Below are 14,069 nucleotides of genomic sequence, written 5' to 3' on the forward strand. Positions count from 1 at the left end.
CCAGCGTGGAGCTCCGTGGGGCTCCGTGGGATCGTGATTGGATTAAGGGGGGCGTCAATGTGGTGCGCCCACGCGTGTTTTGCGTGGGGTAGTCGTGGGACTTTATGGGGACAGAGTGGGGCCATGGGTGGCATTGTGCCCCCCCCCCCACGATGTGAGCCCCCGAGTGGGAGGCGCTGTGGGGTCGTGGGGGGGGCTGGGGGGGGGGGGGTGAAGGAAGGGGTGGGTGCCGTGGGGCCCCACGCGTGTTCACGTGGGTGTCACATGTGGGCGTGGGGGGCGCGTGGGGCCAGCGGTGACCGCGGGACACCCGCCTTGTGTGGGGCTCTATGGCTGCAGGAAGGGGGGGGGATGGGGGTGGATGGGGGGGGGTCCGTGGGGTGTGGGTCACGCGTGGATGTGGGGGGGGTGGCAGGAATGGACCCACGGCCCACACTGCCCCCCCTCCCCCCCCCAGCGTGGAGCCGTGAAGCGGAGCCGCCATGGCCATAAATGGGGCGGAGAGACGAGGAAGAACAGCGGGGGGGGGGGGAGTGGGGGGGAGTGGGGGGGTCATGAGTGGGGACGGGGGGACGGGAGGGGGGGGGAACGGGCTGGGGGGGCACGAGGGCGGATGGGGGGCTGGGGAGTTGGGGGGGGGTCAAGGGGGAGCTTTGGGGGGGGTCAAGGGGGGGGACTAGAGGGGGTTTGGGGGGGTCAAGGGGGGGCAGGGGGGGATTGTGGGGGTCCCAATGACGGGGGAATGACGGGGGTTGGGGGGTGGTATATGGGGAGGGGGGGTCCACGGGGGGTGGGGGTTGTGGGGTGAGGGGGTCTATGGGGGGAGGGAAGGGGGAACCAAAGGGGTCTTAGGGGGTGGGGATGGAGGGGGGGGGCCTTGTAGGGGTCCAGGGGAGGGGTGAGGGGTTGGGGGGGGGTCGTCTAGTGGGATGTCTGTGGGGTATTGGGGGATATGGGGGGGTTCTGGGGGGGCTCAAGGGGAGAAACTGGGATGGGGGGGGTCCTTGGGGGGGTCTCAGGGTGTCAAAAGGGTCTGGGGGGGGGTTGGGGATCCTGGGGGAGGCTTAAGTTGTGGTGGGGGGGTGGGGGGAGATCTGGGGGTCTCAATGGGGAGACCTTGGGGGGGGTCCTGGGAGGTGCTAAAGTTGGGGGGTGGGGGGGGATGGGGGGGATTCTGGGGGTCCCAATGAGGGAGGTGGGGATGGGGGGGTCCTTGGGGGGCCCTGGGGGGGTCAAAAGGGTCTGGGGGGGGGTTGGGGATCCTGGGGGGGGTCCTTAAGTTGTGGTGGGGGATGGGGGGGGATCTGGGGGTCTCAATGGGGGAACCTTGGGGGGGTCCTGAAGTTGTGGGGGGGAGATGGGGGGATTCTGGGGGTCCCAATGGGGGAGGTGGGGATGGGGGGGTCCTTGGGGGGGTCAAAAGGGTCTGGGAGGGGGAGTGGGGGGGTTGGGGATATGGGGTTCATAGAGGGGGGTTCCTGGAGAAGGTGGAGGAATGGGGGGGGGGGGGTTTGGGGGTCATGGGGTGGATTGGGGTGAATGGGGGGGGGAGATGGAGGAGGTGGGGGGGGCAGGTGGGGAGCTGGGGGGGCAACAATGAGGGGGGCCTGGGGGGTCCCAGGGGGTCCAAGGGGTTGGTGGGGGGTGGGGGGTGGGGGGGGCAGGGGAGGATGGGGAGCTCTGGGGGTCCCACAGGGAGGGTTGGGGGGTGGGGGGGAGTTCTATGGGGCTGTCCCTGGGGGTCCAGGGGGCAATAAAAGTACGGGGGGGTCTGGGGGTCCCAGTGGGGGGAGGGGGGATGTGGAGGGTCCTGGGGGGGTCCGATGTGGGGGTGGGGGGGGCAGGATGGGGGTCAGCGGGGGGAGGCAGACGGGTCTGGGTTGGGGTTGGGGTTGGGGGGGCGCTTTGGGGTCGGGGCACTTGGGGGGGGGTCCTTGGGGGGGGGTTGAGTGTGGGGGTGCTTTGGGGGGGGTCTTGAGGGGGTCTTGGGGGCTCTTTGGGGGTGGGGACTGTTTTGGGGTGGGGGCACTTTAGGGTGGGGGCACATTGTGGGGGGGGTCCTTGTGGGGGGGGGGCTTTGGTGTTGGGGACACATTGGGGGTGAGGGCACCTTAGGGTGGGGGGCTTTGTGGGGGGTCTTGGGGGGGGCTTTAGAGGTGGGGGCACTTTGGGGAGGGCACCTGGGGGGGGTCTTGGGGGCTCTTTGGGGGTGGGGGCACTTTGGGGGTGGGAGCACTTTGTGTGTGGGGGGGGTGGGGGGGCGCTTTAGGGGTGGGGGCACTTTGGGTGGGGGCACCTGGGGGGGTCTTGGGGGGGTCTTGGGGGCTCTTTGGGGGTGGGGGCACTTTGGGGGTGGGGGGGGAGGTTGGGGGGCGCTTTAGGGGTGGGGGCACTTGGGGGGGGGGCACCTGGGGGGGGGTCTTGGGGGGCTCTTTGGGGATGGGGACATTTTGGGAGTGGGGGCATGTTGGGGGGGGGGCACTTTAGGGGTGGGGGCACTTTGGGACCGGGCTGCTTTGGGGGGGCACCTGGGGGGGGTCTTGGGGGGCTCTTTGGGGGGTGGGGACACATTTGGGGGGGGGGCACTTTGGGGGGGGAGCAATTTGGGGGGGGGCAGTTTGGGGGGGTCCCTGGGGGCGGCTCTTTGGGGTGGGGGCACTTTGGGGGGCACTTGGAGGGGGGTCTTGGGGGTCTTTGAGGATGGGGACTGTTTTGGGGTGGGGGCACTTTAGGGTGGGGGTACATTGTGGGGGGGGTCCTTGGGGGGGGGGGCTTTGGTGTTGGGGACACATTGGGGGTGAGGGCACCTTGGGGTGGGGGGGCTTTGGGGGTGAGGGCACTTTTGGCAGGGGGCAGCCGGGGGGGGGCACCTGGGGGGGTCTTGGGGGGCTCTTTAGGGGTGGGGGTGCCTTTGGGGTGGGGACACGTTGGGGGGGGCATCTTGGGGGGGGTTGCTTTGGGGGGGTCGCTTTGGGAGTGGGGGATCTTTGGGGACGGGGGCACTTTGGGGTTGGGGGCACATTGGGGATGGGGGCACATTCGGGGGGGTCCGTGGGGGGGGGGGCTTTAGGGGGTGTGCTTTGGGGGTGAGGGCACCTGGGGGGGTCTTGGGGGGCTCTGTAGGGGTGGGGGTGCCTTTGGGGTGGGGACACGTTGGGGGTGGGAGCTCTTTGGGGGGGGTTGCTTTGGGGGGGGCGCTTTGGGGTTGGGGGCACATTGGGGGGGGGGCACTTCGGGGGTGGGGGCACCTTGTGGGGGGTCCTTGTGGGGGGCTTTGGGGTTGGGGGCACGTTGGGGGGGGGCACTTCGGGGGTGGGGGGTCCTTGTGGGGGGGTCACTTTGTGGCGCCGTGTCCCCCCGTGCTCGGTGTCCTCCCCCCCCCCCCCCCCCAGTGTCCCTTAGTGCTGCGTGTCCCCTATGGCTGCCCCCCATGGACCCCCCGGTGGGGACCCCCTGCCCCATGCGGGGCCGCGCTGGGGGGCTGCGGGGGCACTGGGTGCAGTGCAGTGCAGTGCAATGGCTGCTGGTGCAGTGGGTGCAGTGGGTGCAGTGCAGTACAGAGGGTGCAGTGCGGTGCAGCGCATTGGGTGCTGCAGCAGTGCAGTGCAGTGCAGAGGGTGCTGGTGCAGTGGGTGCAGTGCAGAGAGTGCAGTACAGAGGGTGCAGTGCAGTAGGTGTTAGTGCAGTGCAGTGGGTGCAGTGCAGAGGGTGCAGTGCAGTGCAGTGCATTGGGTGCTGCAGCAGTGCAGTGCAGTGCAGAGGGTGCAATGCAGTGCAGTGCAATGGCTGCTGGTGCAGTGGGTGCAGTGCAGCTGGTGCAGTACAGAGGGTGCAATGCAGTGCAGTGGGTGCTGGTGCAGTGGGTGCAGTGCAGAGAGTGCAGTGCAGTGCAGAGGGTGCAATGCAGTGGGTGCAGTGCAGTGCAGTAGGTGTTGGTGCAGCGGGTGCAGTGCATTGGGTGCTGGTGCAGTGCAGTAGGTGTTAATGCAGTGGGTGCGGTGCAGTGGGTGCAGAGGGTGTTGATGCTGTAGGTGCAGTACAGAGGGAGCAGTGCAGTGCAGTGCAGGGGGTGTTGGTGCAGTGAGTGCAGTGCAGCGCAGCAGGTGTTAGTGCAGTGCAGTGCATTGGATGCAGTGCATTGGGTGCTGGTACAGTAGGTGTTAGCGCAGTGCAGTGCATTGGATGCAGTGCATTGGGTGCTGGTACAGTAGGTGTTAGTGCAGTGCAGTGCATTGGATGCAGTGCATTGGGTGCTGGTACAGCAGGTGTTAGTGCAGTGCAGTGCATTGGGTGCAGTGCATTGGATGCAGTGCATTGGGTGCAGTGCATTGGGTGCAGTGCATTGGGTGCAGTGCATTGGGTGCAGTGCATTGGGTGCTGGTGCAGCAGGTGTTAGTGCAGTGCAGTGCATTGGATGCAGTGCATTGGGTGCTGGTACAGTAGGTGTTAATGCAGCGGGTGCGGTGCAGTTCGGAGGGTGCTGGTGCAGTTGTTGATGCTGTTGTTGCTGCAACTGCTGTTGCTGAAGCTGCTGATGCTGCAGCTGTTGGTGCAGCTGCTGTTGCTGCAGGTGCTGCAGCTGTTGGTGCTGCAGCTGTTGGTATTGCAGCTGCTGATGCTGCAGGTGCTGTTGGTGCTGCAGCTGTTGATGCTGTTGGTGTTGCTGCAGTTGCTGTTGCTGCAGCTTTTAGTGTTGCAGCTGCTGATGCTGCAGGTGCTGTTGGTGCTGCAGCTGTTGGCACTGTTGATGTTGCAGCTGTTGGTGCTGTTGCTGCAGCTGCTGTTGCTGCAGGTGCTGCAGTCGTTGGTGCTGTTAGTGCTGCAGCTGTTGCTGCTGCAGCCGTTAGTGTTGCAGCTGCTGTTGCTGCAGGTGCTTTTGGTGCTGCTGTTGCTGCAGCTGTTGGTGCTGATGCTGAAGGTGCTGCAGCTGTTGGTGTTGCAGCTTTTAGTGTTGTAGCTGCAGGTGCTGTTGGTGCTGCAGGTGCTGCAGCTGCAGGTGTTGCAGCTGTTGGTGCTGCAGGTGCTGCAGTCATTAGTGCTGTTGCTGCAGCTGCAGCTGCAGAAGGTGCTGTTAGTGTTGCAGTTGCTTTTGCTGCAGTTGCTGCAGCCGTTGGAGCTGTTGGTGTTGCAGCTGTCAGTGTTGCAGCTGCTGATGCTGCAGCTGCTGTTGGTGCTGCAGCTGTTGGTGTTGCAGGTGCAGTTGCTGTTGGTTGCAGTTGCTGCAGTTCCCAACCAACAGTTGCAGCTGTTGGTGCAGTTGCTGCAGTTTCTGCCTTTTCTGTTTCTCTGCTGCTGCAGTTGCTGCAGTTTTTGCTGCAGTTTTGCTGCAGTTTTTGCTTCTGTTGCTGCAGTTGCTGCTGCACTTGCTGCAGTTGTTGCTGCACGTGCTGCTTTTGCTGCAGTTGTTGCTGTACTTGCTGCTTTTTGCTGCTGCTTTTGCTGCAGTTGCTGCTTTTGCTGCAGTTGTTGCTGCAGTTGCTGCAGGGGGGGCAGCATCAGCATCAGGGTGAGGGGAGTCCCAATGGGGGGCATTGGGGGGGTCACTATAGGGGGGTTGTTATGGGGGGGTCATTATGGGGGGGGTCGTTATGGGGGGGTCGTTATGGGGGGGTCATTATGGGGGGGGTCGTCATGGGGGGGTCGTTATGGGGGGGTCATTATGGGGGGGGTCGTCATGGGGGGGTCGTTATGGGGGGGTCATTATGGGGGGTCACTATAGGGGGGTCATTATGGGGTGGGTCGTTATGGGGGGGTCATTATGGGGGGTCACTATAGGGGGGTTGTTATGGGGGGGGTCATTATGGGGGGGGTCGTTATGGGGGGTCACTATAGGGGGGTCATTATGGGGGGGGTCGTTATGGGGGGGTCACTATGGGGGGTTGTTATGGGGGACTCATTATGTGGAGGTTATTATGGGGGGGTCGTTATGGGTGGTCATTATGGGGGGTGTCGTTGTGGGGGGGTCGTAATGGGGGGGTCGTTATGAGGGGGTCACTATGGGGGGGCTCGTTATGGGGGTTATTATGGGGTCACTATGGGGGGGGTCGTGGTGGGGGTCGTTGTGGGGGTCACTGTGGGGGGGGTTGTTGTGGGGGGGTCACTGTGGGGGAGTCACTATGTGGGGGTCCATTATGGGGGGTCATTATGGGGGGGTCTGTATGGGGGTCATTATGGGGGGGTCATTATGGGGGGGTCCGTATGGGGGTCATTATGGGGGGGTCATTATGGGGGGGTCCCAATGGGGGGTTATTATGGGGGGTCATTGGGGGGGTCTCAATGGGGGGGGTCGTTGTGGGGGGGCCATTATGGGGGGGTCGTTGTGGGGGGGTCATTATGGAGTTCGTTATGGGGGGGGGTCGTTAAGGAGTTTCAATGTAAGAGCCTCAATGGGGGTCACTGTAAAGGGGGTCACTATGGGGGGGGTCGTTGTGGGGGGGTCATTATGGGGGGGTCATTATGGGGGAGTCATTATGGGGGTCCTTATGGGGTGTCATTATGGGGGGGGTCCTTATGGGGGGGTCCTTATGGGGGTCATTATGGGGGGGGTCGTTAAGGGGTTTCAATGTATGAGTCTCAATGGGGGGTCACTGTAAAGTGGGTCACTGTGGGGGGGGGTCAGTAGGGAGGGGGGGGGTCGCTACGTGGGGGGTGGGGCGTAAAGGGGGGGGTCTCAATGTTGGGGTCTTAATGGGGGGGTCATTATGGGGGTTATTATGGGGGGGGTCATTATAGGGGGCCATTATTGGGGAGTCATTATGGGGGTCGCTATGGGGGGGTCATTATGGGGGGGTTATGGGGTCGCTATGGGGGTTCCATTATGGTAGGGTTATTATGGGGTGTCATTATGGGGGGGGTCATTATGAGGGTTATTATGGGGTGTCATTATGGGGGGGGTCATTATGAGGGTTATTATGGGGTGTCATTATGGGGGGGGTCATTATGAGGGTTATTATGGGGTGTCATTATGGGGGGGGTCTTAACGAGGGGGTCATTATGGGGTGTCATTATGGGGGGTCTCAATGGGGGTGTCTTAATGGGGAGGTCATTATGGGGTGTCATTATGGGGGGGGTCTCAATGGGGGTGTCTTAATGGGGGTGTCTTAATGGGGAGGTCATTATGGGGTGTCATTATGGGAGGGGTCTCAATGGGGGGGTCTTAATGGGGGGTTATTATGGGGGGGTCTCAATGGGAGTGTCTTAATGGGGGGGTCATTATGGGGGTCCCTATGGGGGAGTCTCAATGGGGGGGTCTTAATGGGGGGGTCATTATGGGGTGACATTATGGGGGGGGTCTCAATGGGGGGGTCTTAATGGGGGGGTCTCAATGGAGGGGTCATTATGGGGGATTATTATGGGATGTCATTATGGGGGTGTCGTAATGGGGGGGTCATTATGGGGGGGTTATTATGGGATGTCATTATGGGGGTGTCGTAATGGGGGGGTCATTATGGGGGGGTTATTATAGTATGTCATTATGGGGGTGTCGTAATGGGGGGGTCATTATGGGGGTCCCTATGGGGGAGTCTCAATGGGGGGGTCTTAATGGGGGGGTCTTAATGGGGGGGTCTTAATGGGGGGGTCTTAATGGGGGGGTCATTATGGGGGGGTTATTATGGGATGTCATTATGGGGGTGTCGTAATGGGGGGGTCATTATGGGGGTCCCTATGGGGGTGTCTCAGTGGGGGGGTCACTATAAAGTGGGTCACTGTGGGGGGGGGTGTCACGGAAAGGGGGCGGGGCTTGAAGGGGGCGGGGCAACCGAAGGGGGCGGAGCTTGTGTTGGCGGCGCTGATTGGCTGCTGCTGTCCCAAAAGCGGCTGGGGGGGGGTCGGGGGGGTGCGCAGTGCGCAGCCATGGACACGGAGCGAGCCATCCACCACGAGATCTCCTCGTTAAAAGGTGGGGGGGGGCGAAAAGGGGGGGATGGGGGGGGCTGCAATGCGGCTGGGGGGGGTGTTATGGGGCTGGGGGGGGTGTTATGGGGCTGGGGGGGTGGTTGTGGGGCTGGAGTGGTCCGCAGTGGGGCTGGGGGGGGTGATATGGGGCTGGGGGGGGCTGCAATGCGGCTGGGGGGGGTGATATGGGGCTGGGGGGGGCTGCAGTGTGGCTGGGGGGGGTGATATGGGGCTGGAGTGGTCCGCAGTTGGGCTGGGGGGGTGATATGGGGCTGGGATGGGGGGATGTGGGGCTGGGAGGGGTGACATGGGGCTGCAGTGCGGCTGGGGGGGGTGTTACGGGGCTGGAGTGGGGCTGGGGGGGTGATATGGGGCTTGAGTGGGCCGCAGTGGGGCTGGGAGGGGTGTTATGGGGCTGGGGGGGTGGATGTGGGGCGGGGGGGAGGGGATATGGGGCTGCAGTGGGGCTGGGGGGGGTGATATGAGGCTGGGGGGGCCTGCAATGCGGCTGGGGGGGGTGTTATGGGGCTGGAGTGGTCCGCAGTGGGGCTGGGGGGGTGATGTGGGGCGGGGGGGAGGGGATATGGGGCTGAAGTGGGGCTGGGGGGAGTGGATGTGGGGCTGGGATGGGGGGATATGGGGCTGGGGGGGTGGTTGTGGGGCTGGAGTGAGCTGCAGTGAGGCTGGAGTGGTCCGCAGTGGGCTGGGGGGGGGTGTTATAGGGCTGGAGTGGTCCGCAGTGGGGCTGGGGGGGTGATATGGGGCTGGGGGGAGTGGATGTGGGGTGGAGGGGAGGGGATATGGGGCTGCAGTGGGGCTGCAGTGGGGCTGGGGGGAGTGGATATGGGGCTGAGGGGGCTGCAGTGGGGCTGGGCTGGGGGGATGTGGGGCTGGGGGGGTGGATGTGGGGCTGGAGTGGTCCGCAGTGGGGCTGGAGTGGTCCGCAGTGGGGCTGGGGGGGGGGGGATGTGGGGCTGGGGGGTGATGTGGGGCTGGGGGGGGGATGTGGGGCACAGCATCTTCGTGGGTGGGTCTGCTGTGGGGCTGGGGGGTTGCAGTGGGGTGGGGGGGGGGATGTGGGGCAGGGGGTGTCTGCAGTGGGGCTAAAGAGTATCCAGTGGGGTTGGGGGGGGGGTGTGGGGCACAGCGTCATCTTGGGGGGCTGCAGTGCAGTGGGGGGGGAAGTGGGGCTGCAGTGGGCCACAGTGGGGTTGGGGGGGGGGGATGTAGGGTTCTGTGTAATCCTGGGTGGGGCTGCAGTGGGGCTGGGGGGGGGGATGTGGGGCACAGCGTCATCCTGGGGGGGGTCTGCAATGCAGTGGGGGGTGGGATGTGGGGCTGGGGGGGACTGCAGTTGGGCTGGGTTGGTTATATAGGGCTGGGGGGGGTCGCAGTGGGGCTGGGGAGGGGGATGTGGGGCACAGTGTCATGCTGGGGGGGCTGCAGTGCAGTGGGGGTTGGGGATGTGGGGCTGGGGGGGTGATATGGGGCTGGGGATGGTCGTAGTGGGGCAGAGGAGTATCCAGTGGGGCTGGGGGGGGGGGGATGTGGGGCACAGCATCATCCTGGGGGGGTCTGCAGTGCAGTGGGGGTTGGGGATGTGGGGCTGGGGGGAGGGATGTGGGGCTGAAGGGTATCCAGTGGGGCTGGGGTATCCAGTGGGGCTGGGAGGTGGGGATGTGGGGCACAGTGTCATCCTGGGGGGTCTGCAATGTGGCTGGGGTGGGATGTGGGGCTGCAGTGGGGCTGGAGTGGACTGCAGTGGGGCTGAGGGGTGATACAAGGCTGGGGGGGTGCCGCCACAGTGGGGCTGGTGGGGGTGATGTGGGGCTGGGGTGGACTGCAGTGGGGCAGGGGGGGTGGATGTGGGGCTAGAGGGTGATGTGGGGCTGGGATGGGGGGACGTGGGGCTGGGGGCGGCTGCAGTGGGGCTGGAGGGGGGGATGTGGGGCACGGCGTCATCCTGGGGGGGTCTGCAATGGGGCTGGGGTGGGATGTGGGGCTGGGGGGGTTGCAGTGGGGCTGAGGGGGGTGATATGGGGCTGGGGGGGGCTGCAGTGGGGTGTGGGGGGATGTGGGGCACAGGGTTTGCTGTGGGGCTGGGCATCATCTATGGGGCTGCACTGCAGCGCCATGCAGCGTAATGCAATGTCATGCAGAGTAATGCAACACCATGCAATGTGATGCAATGCAGTGTAATGCAACGCAGCGCCATGCAGCGTAATGCAATACAGTGTAATGCAATGCAGCACCATGCAGTGTAATGCAATGTAATGCAATACAGTGTAATGCAATGCAGCGCCATGCAGTGTAATGCAATACAGTGTAATGCAATGCAGCGCCATGCAATGTAATGCAATACAGTGTAATGCAATGCAGCGCCATGCAGTGTAATGCAATGTCATGCAGCGTAATGCAACGCCATGCAATGTAATGCAATGCAGCACCATGCAGTGTAATGCAATGTCATGCAGCGTAATGCAACGCCATGCAGTGTAATGCAATGCAGTGTAATGCAATGCAGCGCTGTGCAGTGTAATGCAACACAGTGTAATGCAATGCAGCGCCATGCAGTGTAATGCAATACAGTCTAATGCAATGCAGTGCCATGTAGTGTAATGCAGCGCCATGCAATGTAATGCAACGCCATGCGATGTAATGCAATACAGTGTAATGCAATGCAGTGCTGTGCAGTGTAATGCAGCGCCATGCAGGGCAATGCAGCACCAACCGTGCAGTGCAATGCAGCACCATGCAGTGCAATGCAACGCAGCACCATGTAGTGTAATGCAGCGCCATGCAATGTAATGCAATGCAGTGTAATGCAATGTAGTGCCATGCAGTGTAATGCAGCGCCATGCAGGGCAATGCAGCACCATGCAATGCAATGCAATGCAGTGTAAAGCAATGTAGTGCCATGCAGTGTAATGCAGCACCATGCAGTGTAAGGCAATGCCACGCAGTGCAATGCAGCACCAACCATGCAGTGTAATATAACACCATGCAACATAATGCTGTGCCATGCAGCGTAAATGCAGCGCTATGCAGTGCAATGCAACGCAGCACCATGTAGTGTAACGCAGTGCCATGCAATGTAATGCAATACAGCGTAATGCAATGTAGTGCCATGCAGTGTAATGCAACGCCATGCAGTGCATTGCAGCACCATGCAGTGCAATGCAACACAGCGCCATGCAGTGCAATGCAGCACCATACAACACAGCACCATGCAGCGTAATGCAGCGCAGCACCGCGTAGTGCAATGCAGCACCATGCGATGTAATGCAGTACCATGCAATGCAATGCAACACAGCGTAATGCAATGCAGCACCATGCAGTGCAATGCAACACCACGCGATGTAATGCAGTACCTTGCAGTGCAGTGCAGCGCCATGCAGTGTAACGCAGCACTGTGAAGTGCAGTGCAATGCAATACCGTGCATTGCTGTGCAGCACCATGCATTGCTGTGCAGTGCAATGCAGCACCATGCAGTGTAGTGCACTGCTGTGCATCACCATGCAGTGTAATGCAGCGCCGTGCAGTGCAATGCAGCACCACGATTTGCTGTGCATTGCTGCAGCATCATGCATTGCTGTGCACTGCAACACAGCACCGCGCATTGCTGTGCATTGCTGCAGCACCATGCATTGCGGTGTATTGCTGTGCATTGCTGCAGCATCGTGCACTGCAGTTTATTGCTGCAGCACCATGCATTGCATTGCATCACATTGCATTGCGTTGCATTGCTGTGCAGCACCATGCATTGCTGTGTATTGCTGTGCAGTGCTGCAGCACCATGCATTGCTGTGCAGTGCAGTGCTGCCCCCCATGCAGTCCCTGCACTGTGGGTCCCATTCCCTCCCCCCAGACTCTGTGGGGCTGAACCAGGGGGGGCTGTGGGTGCACAGTGTGTGCTATGGGGCAGGATGTGTGGGGCAGGGTGTGTCCTAATGGGGCGGGGTCTATGGGGCAGGATGTGTGGGGCAGGGTGTGTCCTAATGGGGCAGGATCTATGGGGCAGGATGTGTGGGGCAGGGTGTGTCCTAATGGGGCAGGATCTATGGGGCAGGATGTGTGGGGCAGGGTGTGTCCTAATGGGGCGGGGTCTATGGGGCAGGATGTGTGGGGCAGGGTGTGTGTGTCCTAATGGGGCGGGGTCTATGGGGCAGGATGTGTGGGGCAGGGTGTGTGTGTCCTAATGGGGCAGGATCTATGGGGCAGGATGTGTGGGGCAGGGTGTGTCCTAATGGGGCGGGGTCTATGGGGCAGGATGTGTGGGGCAGGGTGTGTGTGTCCTAATGGGGCAGGATCTATGGGGCAGGATGTGTGGGGCAGGGTGTGTCCTAATGGGGCGGGGTCTATGGGGCAGGATGTGTGGGGCAGGGTGTGTGTGTCCTAATGGGGCAGGGTGTGTGGGGCAGGATGTGTGGGGCAGATGGGGCAGTCTGCGTGCTGTGGGGCAGAATGATGTGGGGCAGGGTGTGTCCTAATGGGGCAGGATCTATGGGGATGGACGAGCGCTGTGGGGCAGGATGAAGTGGGGTGTGGTATATGGGGCAAGGTGGTGTGGGGCAGAATGATGTAGGGCAGGGTGTGTGCTGTGGGGTGGGATGTGTGGGGCAGGGTGTGTCCTAATGGGGCAGGATCTATGGGGCAGGATGATGTGGGGTGAAGTGTATGGGACAAGGTGGTGTGGGGCGGGATGTGTGGAGCAGGGTGTGTGTGTCCTAATGGGGCAGGATCTATGGGGCAGAATGTGTGGGGCAGGGTGTGTCCTAATGGGGCAGGATGTGTGAGGCTGTGATCCCCTATGGGGCTGTGATACATCCTATGGGCCTGTGTGGTGCCCTATGGGGCTGTGATCCCCTATGGGGCCGTGATACATCCTATGGGGCTGTGATACATCCTATGGGGCTGTGTGATCCCCTGTGGGGCTGTGATACATCCTATGGGGCTGTGATACATCCTATGCGGCTGTGATACATCCTATGAGGCCGTGATTCATCCTATGGGGCCGTGCTACACCCTATGGGGCTGTGTGGTGCCCTGTGGGGCTGTGATCCATCCTATGGGGCTGTGATCCATCCTATGGGGCTGTGATACATCCTATGGGGCTGTGATACATCCTATGGGGCTGTGTGGTGCCCTGTGGGGCTGTGATCCATCCTATGGGGCTGTGATCCATCCTATGGGGCTGTGATACATCCTATGGGGCTGTGTGAAGCCCTATGGGGCTGTGATCCATCCTATGGGGCTGTGATCCATCCTATGGGGCTGTGTGAAGCCCTATGGGGCTATGTGATCACCTATGGGGCTGTGATACATCCTATGGGGCTGTGATACATCCTATGGGGCTGTGTGATCCCCTGTGGGGCTGTGATACATCCTATGGGGCTGTGATACATCCTATGGGGCTGTGTGAAGCCCTATGGGGCTATGTGATCCCCTATGGGGCTGTGATACATCCTATGGGGCTGTGATACATCCTATGGGGCTGTGATACATCCTATGGGCCTGTGTGGTGCCCTATGGGGCCGTGATACATCCTGTGGGGCCGTGATACATTCTATGGGGCTGTGATACATCCTGTGGGGCTGTGTGATCCCCTATGGGGCTGTGATACACCCTATGGGGCTGTGTGGTGCCCTATGGGGCTATGTGATCCCCTATGGGGCCGTGATACATCCTATGGGGCCGTGATTCATCCTATGGGGCTGTGATCCCCTATGGGGCCGTGATTCATCCTATGGGGCTGTGATACATCCTATGGGGCCGTGATACATCCTATGGGGCTGTGATACATCCTATGGGGCTGTGATCCCCTGTGGGGCTGTGTTACACCCTGTGGGGTTGTGTGATCCCCTATGGGGTTGTGTTATCCCCTATGGGGCTGTGATACATCCTATGGGGCTGTGTGATCCCTTATGGGGCTGTGATACATCCTATGGGGCTGTGATACACCCTATGGGGCCGTGATACATCCTATGGGGCCGTGATACATCCTATTGGGCTGTGATACATCCTATGGGGCTGTGATGCCTCCTATGGGGCTGTATGATCACCTATGGGGCTGTGATACATCTTATGGGGCCGTGCTGTGCCCTATGGGGCCATGCTGTGTCCTATGGGGCCATGTGCTATGGGGCCGTGCTGTGCCCTATGGGGCAGTGCT

The 14,069-nt window shown here is 61.7% G+C and overlaps 1 long non-coding RNA gene across 1 annotated transcript in view; it reads left to right on the forward strand.

Annotated features, from left to right (window-relative positions):
* Window positions 1-7,783: 7,783 nt before the first annotated feature.
* The window catches only part of LOC146751047 (uncharacterized), a 58,769-nt gene continuing 52,483 nt past the window's right edge, over window positions 7,784-14,069 (forward strand). The window contains exon 1 of the long non-coding RNA XR_014941956.1: window positions 7,784-7,900. This is a non-coding gene — a long non-coding RNA (uncharacterized LOC146751047). The remainder of the gene's footprint in view (window positions 7,901-14,069) is intronic.

This window comes from Coturnix japonica, unplaced genomic scaffold, assembly GCF_054131305.1.
Source record: "Coturnix japonica strain WE unplaced genomic scaffold, WE-NBRP24 Scf163, whole genome shotgun sequence".
Classification (NCBI taxonomy): domain Eukaryota; kingdom Metazoa; phylum Chordata; class Aves; order Galliformes; family Phasianidae; genus Coturnix; species Coturnix japonica.